A 15,950-nucleotide genomic window follows, 5' to 3' on the forward strand; every position below is an offset into this window, starting at 1 on the left:
TTTTTCCCCCTTATATGGGGGTTCTTTTCGCCTTCCTCTGGTTCACACTATTTTATGCAGTAAATCCTATAAATTCTACTGGATGGTTCTAATTATTTTACATTTATTATAGCAATAAAATTTAGATTAATTTAATTTAATTTATTCATTGTGTCTGTGGCTTCTTTATTGTGTGGTGTCGCCTTTTATAAAATCCCCTGAACACTCTGGTGGTTGGGAGCCAGAAAAAGGGGGTCATATACCGAGTGGGGGGGCAAGAAAAGGGATCAGGTATCACATTGTGGGCCAAAAGAAGGAGGTCATGTATTGTGTGGGGGCCAAATAAAGGGGGTGTTATACTATGTGGTGATCAAATAAGGGCACTTGTTGATCTGCCAATGGGGGGGGGGTCCTAATTAGGGGGGCCCCATCACAAAACTAAAGATAGCTGGTGACTATATTTTTTTGGGGGGATGACTTTCTATCATTTGACTCAGGCAGTAAAGAGTCTAGGGTCACCCCTCTCTTTGGATCACATCACTTGGGGCAGGGTTGAAATATGACTGTTATAGCGGAGGCAGTTAACGACCCAACTGGATCCCAACTCCTGTGAGGGGCAACTAGAGGTGGACTGTATACTGTTAGGGTAATAGGAGGTGGACTGTATACTGTTAGGGTAATAGGAGGTGGACTGTATAGTGTGGGGGCAACTGGAAAAAGACTGTATACTGTGGGGAAAATTGGAGGGGGGCTATATACTGTGAGAGAAGCTAGAGGGGACCACTGTGCAGGCATTACACTGGGTGGGGGCACAAAGTGAATTGATGGAATTGGCGGAGCAAAAGTGGAAGTGGGCGGGTCTTACTACACATAAATTGGCTGCCTAGGCCTGGTTCACACCTACATTCGGTATTCTGTTTGGGGAATACAGAACGCATTGACAAGCAGTGAGCTTATGGAAGGACACGGACCCCATAGACTATAACGGGGTCCGTGTGTTTTCTGCATGGTGTCCGCATGAGTCATGTGGAGAGGAAAGTAGTTCATGAAGTATTCTTCTCTCCACATGACTTGTGTGGAGACCGCGCGGAAAACACATGGATCCCATTATAGTCTATGGCGTCTGTGTGCTTCCATAAGCTCACCGCTTGCCAATGTGTTCAGTATTCTGTCCTGGGGGCCCCCATGCGGACTCCCCGAATGGAATACTGAACACAGATGGTAACTAGGCTTTATTTGGGAGGTTTGCCATTTATTGATTGAAGACAAGCTTAACAACCAATCACAGCACAGCTTTTATGTCAAGCCAGGAATGCAAAATTAAAACTCGGCTGTGATTGGTTGTTAATGTCAACAAGTTTTAGAAATGACCCCAATGTCCACATCGTGTGCATGCAGCCGTAACCATGCACGTATTTCGGCCATAGTTCTAACTGTCCATGGAGTCCCAGTTTATGGGACGGCACAGGCAGTCGTACAAGCCACGGGAAAACAGATTACGCCAACACTGCGACCAAGGGGCCCTAGAAGACGAGGCCCATTTCCTACTACACTGCACCAAATACTCAGCAACGAGGACCATCTACTTTGAAAGACTCTCTGCCCACATCCCAGACTTCACATCTGCAGACGAGACAACTCTACATCCTACTGGGAGAAGAAGAGGCCACTGTGGAGATCGCTGCCCAATACGTGTCCAGCTGCCACCAAACAAGAGGAAGATGAGACCCCAAAGAATATTAAACCCAACTTTGCTTTAGCAATACAAATTGTTGGGTTTTTTTTTTTGGCTATACTAATAAAGCCCCTTTGTATTGTATTGTATTGTATTGTATGGCCATAGACTGCCCTCAGTCCAGAGGCTTCCCTGCACTGTACACTGCGAGCAGGGCTGCGACTAGAATGGAGTCGCTCCTGGTAGGTTTTCCCTCCAGCAACTCCCAGCTAGTCACCTCACTAGTGAACAGTTGTAATGGAGATGCTGAAAGGAAGACCAACCAGGAGCAACTCCATTCTAGACATAGTATAGAATACTGGGGGGGGGGGGGGGGAGCTCTGCAGGGCATATAATACTGTGTGGGGGGCACTGCTTGGCATATAATACTATGTGGGGGCCACTACTGGACTTATAATACTGCGTGTGTGTGTGTGTGTGGGGGTACTGCTGGGCATATAATACTGTGTGGGGGGGCCACTGCTGGGCAGATAATGTGGAGGGGGTCACTACTGGGTATATAATAATGGGGGGGTACTGCTGGGCATATAACACTGTGTGTGGGGGCACTGCTGGACATATAATACTATGTGGGGGCCACTGCTGGACATATAATAATGTGGGGGCCACTGCTGGACATATAATACTAGGGGGGGGGGGCACTGCTGGACATATAATATTATGTGGGGGGGAACTGCTGGACATATAATACTATGTGGGGGCCACTGCTGGACATATAATAATGTGGGGGCCACTGCTGGACATATAATACTGGGGGGGGGGCACTGCTGGACATATAATATTATGTGGGGGGGAACTGCTGGACATATAATAATGTGGGGGCCACTGCTGGACATATAATACTGGGGGGGGGCACTGCTGGACATATAATATTATGTGGGGGGGAACTGCTGGACATATAATACTGTGTGTGGGGGGGGGACACTGCTGGGCATATAATACTGTGGGGGGTGGGAGGCTGCTGGGTATATAATACTGTGTGTGGGACCACTACAGGACAAATAATACTGGAGGGCATTGCTGGGCAAATAATACTGTGTGTGGGGCCACTACTGTGCATATAATACTGGGGGGGGGGCACTGCTGGACATATAACACTATGTGGAGGGGGTCACTACTGGGAATATAATAATGTGGGGGGTACTGCTGGGCTTATAACACTGTGTGTGTGGGGACACTGCTGGGTATACAATACGGTGGGGGGACACTGTTGAGCATATAATACTATGTGGGGGTCCCTGCTGGACATATAATACTGTGTGTATGGGGAGACTGCTGTGCATATAATACTGTGTGTGGGGACCACTGCTGGGCATTTAATACTGTGGGGGGGTTGGAAAACTGCTGGCCATATAACACTGTGTGTAGGGCCACTACTGGGCATATAATACTGGGGAGGCGGCACTGCTGGACATATAATAACGTGGGGGGCACTGCTGGACATGTAATACTATGTGGAGGGGGTCACTACTGGGCATATAATACTGTGTGTGTGGGGGACACACTGCTGAGCATGTAGGACTGTGTGGGGGTCAGCATTGGGGGGAGGGGACCCAAATAATAGTTTGCACTAGGTCCCACAAGACACTAGTTATGCCACTGCCCCTCTCCTCCCTTTATATACCAGCAGTACACTAAAGACCCCTCTAAGACACAGTCCCATGTAGAACATGACTCTATTTTCAGCCTCCTCCATCATGCAGTCCCATGCAAATCAATCCTATCTCTCCGCTTCCATCATCCATTACCATACCTCCCAACTTTTGAAGAACAGAAAGAGGGATAAAATGTGCGGCACAAATAGCTCGCTGCGGCAAATTTAGCTCTGCCCACTTTTATGCCCATTCTCATTAATTTTTCATGTGCCCCCAAACAGTGTAATCCTCCTACAGTCACCTGTACATTATATGTCCCCATATTATAATGTTCCCTTCCATCTACCCCACAGTATTAAGTCCCTCTCCTGGTGCCCCAGTTTAAACTGGGGAAAACTAGAGGGAACATGAAACTGGGGGCAACTAGAGGGGGACATTAAACTCGGGCAGCTAGAAGCAGACATTAAACCGTAGGGGTAGCTGGAGCGGGACATTAAACTGGGGGCAACTACAGGCAGACCAGTCCCCCCCCTACTACTCCCACGGTTTAATACCCCCCTCCAGTTGTCCCCAGTTTAATGTACCCCTTAATGTCCCCCAGTTTCATGTCCCCCCTCCACCTCTGCCCCCAGTTTCATCTCCCCCTCCATTTCTCCCCCAGTTTCATATCCCATTTCATCTGCCCCAGTTTCACCTACCCCTCCATCTGACCCCAGTTTCATGTCCCTCCTCCATCTGCTCCCAGTTTCATGCCCCCCTCATCTCTGCCCCCAGTATAATGTTCCCCTTCCATCTCTGCCCCCAGTTTCATGTCCTCTCCTCCATCTCGGGCCCCAGTATAATGTTCCCCTTCCATCTGTGCCCCTAGTATATTGATATATATGATATATATATATATATATATATATATATATATATATATATATATATATGATATATTGATAGTATAATGATACTCACCTCAATCCCCTGCCGATCTGTCTGCGGTCTCAAACACACAGTACAACACACAGAGACACTCACTCTCTCTCTCTCCACCCTGCATCTCACATCCCCCCATCTCCCCTCTCAGTGCCATAGAGCACACATCTCTCCATCTTGACTGTACGGGACACTGACACGTCCACCTAGTCACGTCACAGGTCCTTGTATAGTAGTGAAGTTTTCCCCTGATCACCACAGTCTTTTATCTATTATAAGAGCGGAGGGTGGTTGAGGGAAAGATTGTTAAGTAAAACACTTCAGGGACATAGCGGGACATGCAGGAGGTTGCGTGGGACTGTGGAACTGGAGCTTAAAATCAGGACTGTCCCGCTAAATGCGGGATGGTTGGGAGCTATGACTTATCCACAGGACCTTGCACAGATCTGCTAATATGACAGTTTTTGGGTGTTGACAGCTGTTAGTAGACAGGACCGCTCCTATTCAGGGTGCAAGAGCAGGGTGTCAGACTCCAATAGATCACATACCGGTGATCATCAGAATGAAAAATCTATTTGGGGCCGAAAAACCCCTTCAACATTACTGCTAAATATACCTAGAATTATATAGTGATACATAAAATAATGTCAGGTAAAATCACACAAGACAGTGCAACATTTTTGCATTGTCACCTATTATACTAACCACGTTTTGTATAACAATCAAGTTACAGTACTGGAAGTTTCAGAGACTTTGTGCACCACCTAGTGGTTATTTTACTACGTGATGTATATTCAAAAATGTGATGTTCTTATTTTTGTGTGTTGTCAGGCTGTGATTTAATGGTCTGTTCTAAAAATCTAACTGTTCCTGGCCACCACAATCATTTTTCTGGATTTCTTTTAGTGTTTCTTAAAGCCAGTAAGTTGCCGTATGAAATGCCTTTAGTTTTTTTTCATGGCTGTGATCCGCTATTTTTCTACAAAATTAAAGGAATTCTATCATTAAAAAACTTTTTTTTCTAGGTAACACGTCGGAATAGCCTTTAGAAAGGCTATTCGTCTCCTACCCTTAGAAGTGATCTCCGCCGCGTCGTTCGTTCGGAATACCGGTTTGTACCGGTATGCTAATTAGTTCTCTCACAGCGATGGGGGCGGGCCTCAGCGCAGGAAATGTGCTTTGTTCGGCGAACTTTGCCGAATGTACTGCGCATGTGCGAAATTGCGGTGTCGGCACTATGGCCGCGGGCATACGCAGTATGTTCGGTGAAGTTCGCGCAGGTACGTGCGTACTGCGCAGGTGTCCGACGTCAAGCCGAAGAAGGAAGGGGCAGATGCAGAAGAAGACAGAGGTGGTGCTGGAGTCGGTTTTCAAGCAGCAATGGGGACACCCCCATTGCATCTCCTGCACTGGGGCCCGCCCCCATCGCTGCAAGAGAACTAATTAGCATACCGGTACAAACCGGTATTTCGAACGAACGGCGCAGCGGAGATCACTTCCAAAGGTAGGAGACGAATAGCCTTTCTAAAGGCTATTCCGACATGTCACCTAGAAAAAAAAGTTTTTTAATGATAGAATCCCTTTAAACAACTGAAGGAACATCCTCAGTGATTGGTGATTCCATAATTTTTGGGGGTTGTACATGTACTGGAAAAGAAATTCAGAATGGGGTGGAATTGTAGAAAAAGTGCATTTGTGCAATTTTCTTACGGCTTCGTTTTAACAGCCAAAATGACATGTCACCTGTATTCTATGTTTCGGTACATTTTCGGGGATACAAAGTTTATATAGTTTTATTTACATTTTAACCCCTTAACAAAACCAGAACTGTGCTAGTTTTAAATAGCGCTCTCTACTGCTCACAGTTATCAGCCAAATTCCCGCTATCGCTTTTGTGAGGCCTTGCATCCAAACCATTACAGAAGTCCTCCTTACTCTAATTTCCTCCCATATAACCCTGCCTATTGGGTGACTACAGTTCCTCCATTACTTCTGGGCTACCCACCAAAGATGTGTCCCTCTCTGTGCCTGTCTATATGAAATGGGTTGAAATTGAAAAATTGTGGCTTGCACCTGTGCATCATAATCCCCTTCTGTGGGTTGGCCTTAGGAGATCCTCTATAGAGCGGGATCTTCTTATAGATCCACTAGATTACTACACATGGTAATAATATTACATGACACAGAAAACTAACCATTACCTGGTCTATTGCAGTGGATCTACGTGAATGAGGACGACGGCCTCAGGACCCCCGAGGAGGACGATGTAAGTGATGTCTCCACATAGTCATATTATATCATAGAGATCCAAATCTTATCCTTACATTCATCTGAAATAAAAGGATTCATATTCATTTGTGACTTCATCTTATTTATAGCAACCAGCGAATGGAATCATATGAAGAGACTCCTGAAGAAGAAACATCAGAAGAAGAGGCCTTGGAGTCAACAGAAGATGCGGAGGAAGACGAGACAACAGAAGAAGAGGCCTCAGAAGAAGATACATCTGAAGAGGCCTCACAGTCATCTGAAGATACAGAGGAAAAAGAGACATCAGAAGAAGAGGCCTCAGAGTCATCTGAAGATACAGAGGAAGAAGAGACATCAGAAGAAGAGGTCTCACAGTCATCTGAAGATACAGAGGAAGGATAGACATCAGAAGAAGAGGCCACAGAGTCATCTGAAGATACAGAAGAAGAAGAGACATCAGAAGAAGAGGTCTCAGAGTCATCTGAAGATACAGAGGAAGAAGAGACATCAGAAGAAGAGGTCTCAGAGTCATCTGAAGATACAGAAGAAGAAGAGACATCAGAAGAAGAGGCCTCACAGTCATCTGAAGATACAGAGGAAGGATAGACATCAGAAGAAGAGGCCACAGAGTCATCTGAAGATACAGAAGAAGAAGAGACATCAGAAGAAGAGGTCTCAGAGTCATCTGAAGATACAGAAGAAGAAGAGACATCAGAAGAAGAGGCCTCAGAGTCATCTGAAGATACAGAGGAAGAAGAGACATCAGAAGAAGAGGTCTCAGAGTCATCTGAAGATACAGAAGAAGAAGAGACATCAGAAGAAGAGGCCTCACAGTCATCTGAAGATACAGAGGAAGGATAGACATCAGAAGAAGAGGCCACAGAGTCATCTGAAGATACAGAGAAAGAAGAGACCTCAGAAGAAGAGGCCTCAGAGTCATCTGAAGATACAGAGGAAGAAGAAACAGAAGAAAAGACATCAGAAGAAAAGGAGAAGGAAACATTGGGCTGTGCCTGGACCTTCATTCCAGCAAGAAGGATCTGCGGCAGCTTAAGATCAAGGATCGCCTCCTTCACTGCTAGAATATTTAGGTAAGTTAAGGTAAGTATAGTCATAATAAAGTAAGAAAATGACAGTAGAAATAGTGTAAGAACAAAGGAGATAATGTAACATAACATAGAATGATATTGGCTACCTATCTGATATAAGATGTATAAGATAATGAAGCCGAGGCCCCTAATTTTACCACCAATTGCAGATAAAAAGTCTGGTCATGTGCATTACAGCTTAGTAACTCCATGTGCCTCATAGGAATAGCAGTTAACTCCATCATGTCCCTCACATTAACCCCCTGTGTGCCTCACATAGCAGTTACTGATATGTGGGACCTATGGAGGTAATAATTAGGTATCTTCATAATTAAGGTCCTTTATTAGTACCCTCGTGTGTCTCACATATTAGTAACCCTTAAATGAGGCACACAGGGGTTAATATGAGGGACATGATGGGGTTAACTGCTATTAATATGAGGCACATGGTTTACTGAAACTAAATTAATAACCCCCAGATACCTGACATTAATAGGAATAGTGACCCCAGCAGGTACCTGTGTGTTACTGTCACTTTACTGTAGCTTCCTCTCCTTCATACGACAGACATCTTCTATAAGACACAATGAATCCTGGCCACTGACTTATCTGCAGATGTTACATACCAGTGGCTACAAGACCTTTGATGACATCACAGTCATGTGACCTTATATGACAAGCCAATCACAGAGCAGTAGCACTAAAGGACCTCCCGCTTCGTTTAATTTATGCAGGTCCTTCAGTTCTCTGTGGACCCTGACTCGAGTATAAGCCGAGGGGGCTTTTTCATCATAAAAATTGTGCTGGAAAAGTCGGCTTATACTCGAGTATATACGGTACATGTAAGTTATAGACTAAGACAGGAATAAGATAAGAATATTAGATTTATAGTAATGAAAAGTAGAAAACAAACCAGAAAAAAGTAATAAAAGATAAGAATAAGGTGGCGTTCACATTACTGTTAGTAGTGTCCATTGCTATTTTCTGTTACAAAATGTTAACAATGAACGCAAACAGATCCCTCATAAACCCATTAAAAACCCCTTGAATTCTATGGGATTTAATCCGTTGCCCATTCGTGTCCGCTTTCACCAAATCCGTCACAAATCCACGGACATAATAACACAGGGGGCAGGACTTTTGTGTCCGATCAACATCAGCGAATTATGACAGATATAAAATACACATAGAATATAGAGCACATATGGAAACCATATCATACTACCCACATTAATACAAGATTTACAAATAGACTTCACTTGCTTACAGATTTTCATTGCTTTTTGCCTTAGGTCGGCATGATGTTAAAGGTAGCGCCCTCTATTGGTTTGCTTGACTGAGACTGTCTTCCTAATTACATCATGGAAGATAGATTTGCACATTCTCAGTGAGCGCCCTCTAGTGGTGTGCATTCTTGAGGCACTGGCTTCCTAATTACATCATGGAAGTCAGATTTGCATATTCTTCCCATGTTAAATGACAGAAGACAGCAACGGACATTAACAACCGTCGTGTGAATTCAGACGTTTGCCACTAGATGGCGGTGATATAGTTCTCTATTCAGTATCCTATATAGATGTATACAGGGATGTTCCCCAATCACACAGAGCCACGGTTTTCAAGGTTCCACTTCTGCTATAAGATGTAGGACAAATCTGTATCCAGAAGGGAAGGATTTAGGATAACAATGAAGGATCTGAAGTCCCCATCACAATGAATGGACAATTATGGCAGCTCCATTGATTGAGACATACTAAAAAAAATGAAGAAAAAGACATTTAAGTCAGCAAAATATCCTTCCTAGACATGAAATGAACAGGTTATACATGTGGATATAGTAGTATGAACAGATATTTCCACATATACAAGGATGTAGTGAATTCTCTGTGCAGTAGTTTAACCAGCTGCAGAAGTTCATTGACTCTGCTCCATCTGTATATTCCACAAGTCTGTATAGGTGTAATATGTGTATAGTTCACCTTCAGCTCCACATATAGTATAACCTATTTAAAAGCTCATGCATATGACTGTGTGCGAGTCGCCAGCCATGACTGAATGGCATGGGCAGCCCATGGATGTCATCCGTTTGCCGCTCGTGCACCAGCCGTGCTTCTGCGGCCCCATTCATTCAGGACAGCGAGCAGGGCCACAAAACTGGACAGGAATAGGATCTGGGCTGAGTTTTGTGGCACAGACTGTATGTGATAGACCTGCATATGGAAATCACGGTCATGTGCACGGGCCGATAGAAATGAATGGGCCAGTGTGCTCTCCAGGTTTTTCACTGAATTAGCACACGGTCTGACTATGAGTAAGACCAGCCTAAATATACATAAGCCTGCATAGGAGCTGCATACCGAAAACACACCAGTTGTCACGCATAGCAGCAATGAAAGACACATTGGTTGCAGAACTTACATATCCTTTACATTGTTTCTGCTTTTCTAGATCATTTCCTTGTGACAGCGGCTCCCTAACAAATGCTCTGGTCTGTCTCCTCCTGAGGCTCCTCACAGAACAATTACTGAAAGGAACGTCACTGTCACTAAGGAAGTCGGGGGACATGTAAAGGTGTTCCCGAGCTGTGACACAAAGTGGAAAAGTGACTCTCTATCAATGTGTTTTACCATCTGCAAAATACAGATTTGTATGGTTAAAACCTACAATAACACCTTGTCACTATTCTAAAAAAATCTAGTTTTTTTTTATGTGACGTGTTCATAATGTATATGTATGTACTTATATCTATCTATATATGTCGTCCTCTCGAATGTGCACAGCCCCTACTTACAAGGGGTAAGTATACCTCGTATATATACCTCGTATACCTCCATGGTCCTGAAGCTCTAATAGGTGTTACCAGCAGGGGGCAGCATCATTCATCTACATAATGCAGGAGTATTGCATTGCAATAATAAATAAAAAAAAAATTGCTAAAACCTTATTTTAATAATTTTTTTCGTTATGTTTCTGGTATATTTTTTTTTTGTACTGAAGTGACATCGCTGTGAATAGTAATGAGCTGGCAGATGAGTGACCTGTAAATCGGGTGACCGGGTGAGGAGACCTGAAAACCCGTGAGACTCCTGGGAATGCTGGGAGTTGATATGTCTGTTGAACGATGCTGACATCTTGGTGTGTTGCATAGCTAGTGAGTGGGCGTGGGGGCGTGGACGTTGGGCCTGGGCTCACCCTGTATACACATACAAAGCTTTCAACTGTATTAGTGTCCTCAGGGTATCGATATAGTTGAATAATAAGATGACATTGTATGGCCAATGTAACATACACGGTCTGTGATGTAGAAAGGGGTTGGCACTCACACTTCAAATAGCTGATCAGCAGAGGCCCTAGGTGCTGTACCGCCAACTGATCTTTGTTATATTCCTGAGGATATGGCATCAATGAATAAAAACAGGACAACCCCTTTAATTAGGAGGTATCAATAACAAGGGGGCACTCAGAGTACATCATTAATTGAGGGGCACTATTAATTTAAGGGGGCACACAGGGGACAAGTAGGTTGTAATAGCTGATTAGTGGGGGTCCCAGGTGCTGGACCCCAATCGATCTTTTATTATATTCCTGGATATGTCATCAATAAATAAAAGCAGGACAGCCCCTTTAATTAGGGAGCGCACAGTGGACATCATTAATTGAAGGACACTATTAATTTAAAGGGTCATATTTAATTTAAAGATGCACATGGGGGTAATATTAAATTCCATTAGGTCAGGTGCCTGGAAAAGTGAGAAGCCAAAGATATTTTTGTTCCGTATTTTTCGGACTATAAGACGCACTTTTTTTCCTCCCAATATGGGAGGAAAATGTGTGTGCGTCTTATAGTCCGAATGCAGCGTGTGCAGCGTCTGTGTCCCGTCTGTGCGAATGAAAAGAAGAGCAGCACGGTGCCTGCCTGCTCTGCCCCTCCTTCCCTGTCTGTGTCGCGTGTTTGCAGGAGCGAGATATGAGAGGCAGGGAAGTAGGGGCAGGCCAGACAGGTGAAGGAAGCGTGGTTTCAAGCTTGCCGAGAAAACCACGCCTCCTTCTCCCGTCTGGCCCGCCCCTCCTTCACTGCCTCTCAGATCTGGCTCCGGCAATGAAACCACACAGACAGGGAAGGAGGGGCGGGCCAAACGGGAGGAGGAGGCGTGGTTTTCTCGGCAAGCTTGAAACCACGCCTCCTTCACCCGTCTGGCCCGCCCCTATTTCCCTGCCTGTGTGGCATCATTGCAGAAGCGACATCTGAGAGGCAGTGAAGGAGGGACGAGCCAGACAGGTGAAAGAGGTGTGTTTTCAAGTTTGCTTAGAAAACCACACCTCCTTCACCCGTCTGGCCCGCCCCTTTTTCTCTTCTTACATAGCTTCACTGCAGGGTGTCTCTTTCCATCCATGGATGAGATTAGATAGAATAGATAGATAGACAGACAGACAGACAGACAGACAGATAGACAGACAGACAGACAGATAGACAGACAGACAGACAGACAGACAGACAGACAGACAGACAGATAGATAGATAGATAGATAGATAGATAGATAGGATAGATTAGATAGATAGGATAGATTAGATAGATAGATATGTTCAAATCACCCCCATAGCCCTACAATACATATAAAACAAAAACATTACTGTGAAACACATACACATTTGGTATCCCTGTGTCCGAAAGCCCCCGGTTCTATTTACATTGGTGAAATATTATATTATTAGGTTATTAAATATTTCACCAATTTTTTTTCCTTAAAATTTTTTTTTCCCTATTTTCCTCCTCTAAAACCTTAGTGCGTCTTATGGTCCGAAAAATACGGTACTTCACAAAGACAAGTCCAGGCCGTGGTCTATATATAAGGGGTGGGATATGTCAATGACTATAGTCAGATACATCACTTATAAGTCACGAAATGTTTCCTGTGCTGTATACACTTAAATTGTTAGCAGAGCCCTGTGTACAGCCGGTATCACCCCCCCAAAAAATAGAACACTGCCCCCCCCAAAAAAGACTTTATAGGATCAGCAGAACTTTACTATTATTTGCAACAATAATGCAGATTGTGCCACCCTGATGTGATAGGAAAATAATCTGTGTATATTATGACTGAGCACTATATGGTGGAAGTATTTGCACATATATCGTATTACTAGCATTTGCCCGCGACTTCGTACGCAGGTCGTTGTTGGCGACGATGCGTCTGTCCCTGTGGACCCTGTTGCCCCCAAACCCCTCTTTTGCGCCGATCCCTCCCACACGGCACACTGTGAACTCCTCTCCCCCAGAACCCATCCCACGCGGCACTGTAGTACCCCCGGGCCTCCGAAAGCCGTCTTTTGCGGCCCTCCCCTGATGGGTGGGCCCCCAAACCCCTCCTCCGCGTCCCCCCTACCCCGTGGCACCTCACTGGTCCCGCTACTCCCTCTCCCCAAAGCCGCCGCGCATTACTCAAGATCCTATAACTACACCTCTATCTGGGTCTGTATAGAGTAAGCGGTCTGTATAGCAGTGGATTGAGGATGTGATAGAAGTGCATGCAGTATAGAGAGGAGGACAAGTGTGTATTGGTATGTAAAGCTGAGACACTATGACTGCCATGAATGAGCCTTGGACACTGTAATCTTGTCCCTGCTTCACCGGTTGTTCTTCTTTTAACCACATTGGCCAGCCCTAACCACCTGCTTACCAGGAACACACCACCCAACTGGTTATATTGGATTTCCTGTGGACACAGTGTTGGGAGGGGGGGGGTATTACCTGTGGCGTGCACTAGCACTATTAGGGTATGTTCACATGGAGGAATTTGGCATTGACTTTAATGCCGAAAGTATAGCCGAAAGTGAGCGAAAGTTGCGCTGGTAGAAAGTGAACAAGAAGTGACGAAAGTCCAAGTTACTGATGGTCTATAGAGGGCAATAAATGGCAAATGGGCAGAGGATTCGGTGCCACCCTGGTGCCCATTTGCCTCTTACTGCTCCTTTAATATTCTCCTTGATGCCCATTTTCATTTATTCCCTTTTAGTGTTTTGTGGTAAAGGGGCAGCAAATGGCAAATGGGCATCAAGGAGGTCTGAACAAGAAAGACACTTAGGATACGTTCACTAGGCAAAATTTCTTTTAAGATGATAATGCACCAAGTGTCCCCTTATAGTATAATGCCCCCTTAGTGACCCCACACAGTATAATGCCCATTTATTGGCCCCCACAGAGTATACCCCCTTACTGCACCCCAAAAGGGTAACAAGCAATCAGCTCTTACCTATTGGATTATTCCTAAAGCTGATAAGGAATGTTATATTCACCAATTTCTTGTCCCTCCTCCTGTTCAGTTCCAGCAAACAATAGGGGAGATTCTTTATGGCCGAGGGATTCCGGGCTTGTCTTCATAGTCTCTGCTCCAGTGAAGGATATGCCTGATATATGACAGAATGAAATAAGGACAGTGTGAAGATGTCACTTACGACAGGTATGGTTACACACGTCAGGCAGTTAAACGCACCCCCTCCCCCCACTACACAAAGTATTCAGGAATTTACAGATGAATGACAACTTCTAACATTCCTGGTGGTTTCAGATAAGCGGGGTTAATAAAGGTTTCGGACATCTGCTTCCACTCTGCGTATTTAGGGCTCGTTCACATGGGCACCGAGGGGGCGGATTATGGCGCGGAATCCACGTCATAATCCGCCCCCTCACAATGGTGGTCTATGGAGACCGCTAGTGGAAAAAAGAAGCGACATGACCGTTCTTGAGGTGGATTCCGCTTCAGGAAGGCAATAGAAGTGAATGGGAGGCGGAAACCGCGTTGCGGTTTGTGGCGCGCTTTTTTGCAATGCGTTTTTTATTTACGGTCCACTCACTGACCGGGAGGGAAAAACTGCCTGACGTTACCAAAAACTGCTCTAGAAAATGCTACAAAAAACGCCTCAAGGTCCAAATTAGGAAGCGTTTTTTTTTCCAGACCAAATTACGCCACACGTAATTGACGTGTGAACTTAGCCTTAGAGGGTTACTAAAGAGAATGTTACAGCCTGTTTTATAATAAAAAAGTAAATCAGATAGGATAATAAAGCATATTACAAAAACGGTCCCCCCCCCCCCCCAGAAAAAAGAGGTCTCTACACTTTAAAGATGGTCAGATAATAATTATAGATAAAGCAAATACATAAATGTCATCTGGAGCTGTAGGAAGCAACAAAACCATCTCTATGACGGCAGCAGGAACTTCTCAGAGACCCAAAAAGTATCTACAGTGCATTCAGAAAGTAACACGGAGCTGTATGCACTGCGCCGGAATCCAGTCGCTGCTAGCCGGCTTCTGAGGTGGCCACCGCATCAAAATTCGGTCCAAAAAATGACAATACACCTATTTTAGTAATAACGTTGTGCTGCGTCGGATCACATGACCTGGGGGACTTGACGTGGCGGAGACCCCCAGGTCCGTTGACAGGTAAGTAAATTAGCAGTCCCCGGACAACCCCTTTAACGCCCCAAAATTTTGGCTGTGTACTTTGATGACCTATACATTGCCATTGCTTCTGAAAAACGCCCACCGCCCCCTTTCCCAAAGCACACAAAGGGGCAAATTTTATTGACTGGTGAGAATGGGGGACGGGGCCTTGCACTACAGATGTGTAGGCGTAGTTGTGCTGCTGAATTTCCCCCAAAATAACCCCCCACCCACCTCCAACACCTGCACAGACCCCCGTTAGGTAAAATTCTTGTCTGCACCCCTGATGGCCTGCACACCCTATCACCTATCCAGAGGACGCAGATCTGAGTTAAACACATATGCGGCTGAAGCAAGGAGCTGACACAGGTCAGCTCCTCGCTTCCCCGCTGCGCGCCTCTCTCCCTGACACATATGCGGCTGAAGGAAGGAGCTGACCTGTGTCAGCTCCTCGCTTCGCCGCCGGTCTCGCTGACACGTATGCGGCTGAAGCAAGGCTGTCAGCTCCTCGCTTCAGCCGCATATGTGTCAGCAAGAGAGGCGCGCAGAGAACGGCGAGGGAGCGGAGGAGAAGGTAAGTGTAATGTGGAGGTGGAACGTGAATCTGGGGGCAGATGAAGTAGAGGACGGCATGACACTGGGGGCAGATGAAGGAGGGAACGGCATGACACTGGGGGCAGAGATGAGGGGACATAAATCTGGGGGCAAAGATGTGGGGACATGAATCTGGGGGCAGAGATGGAGGGGACATGAATCTGGGGGCAAAGATGTGGGGACATGAATCTGGGGGCAGAGATGGAGGGGACATGAATCTGGGGGCAGAGATGGAGGGGACATGAATCGGGGCAGAGATGGAGGAGGGACATGAATCTGGGGGGACATGAATCTGGGGGAAGAGATGGAGGGGACATAAATCGGGGCAGAGATGGAGGAGGGACA

The sequence above is a fragment of the Leptodactylus fuscus genome, chromosome 7 (genome assembly GCF_031893055.1).
Source record: "Leptodactylus fuscus isolate aLepFus1 chromosome 7, aLepFus1.hap2, whole genome shotgun sequence".
NCBI classification, from domain to species: domain Eukaryota; kingdom Metazoa; phylum Chordata; class Amphibia; order Anura; family Leptodactylidae; genus Leptodactylus; species Leptodactylus fuscus.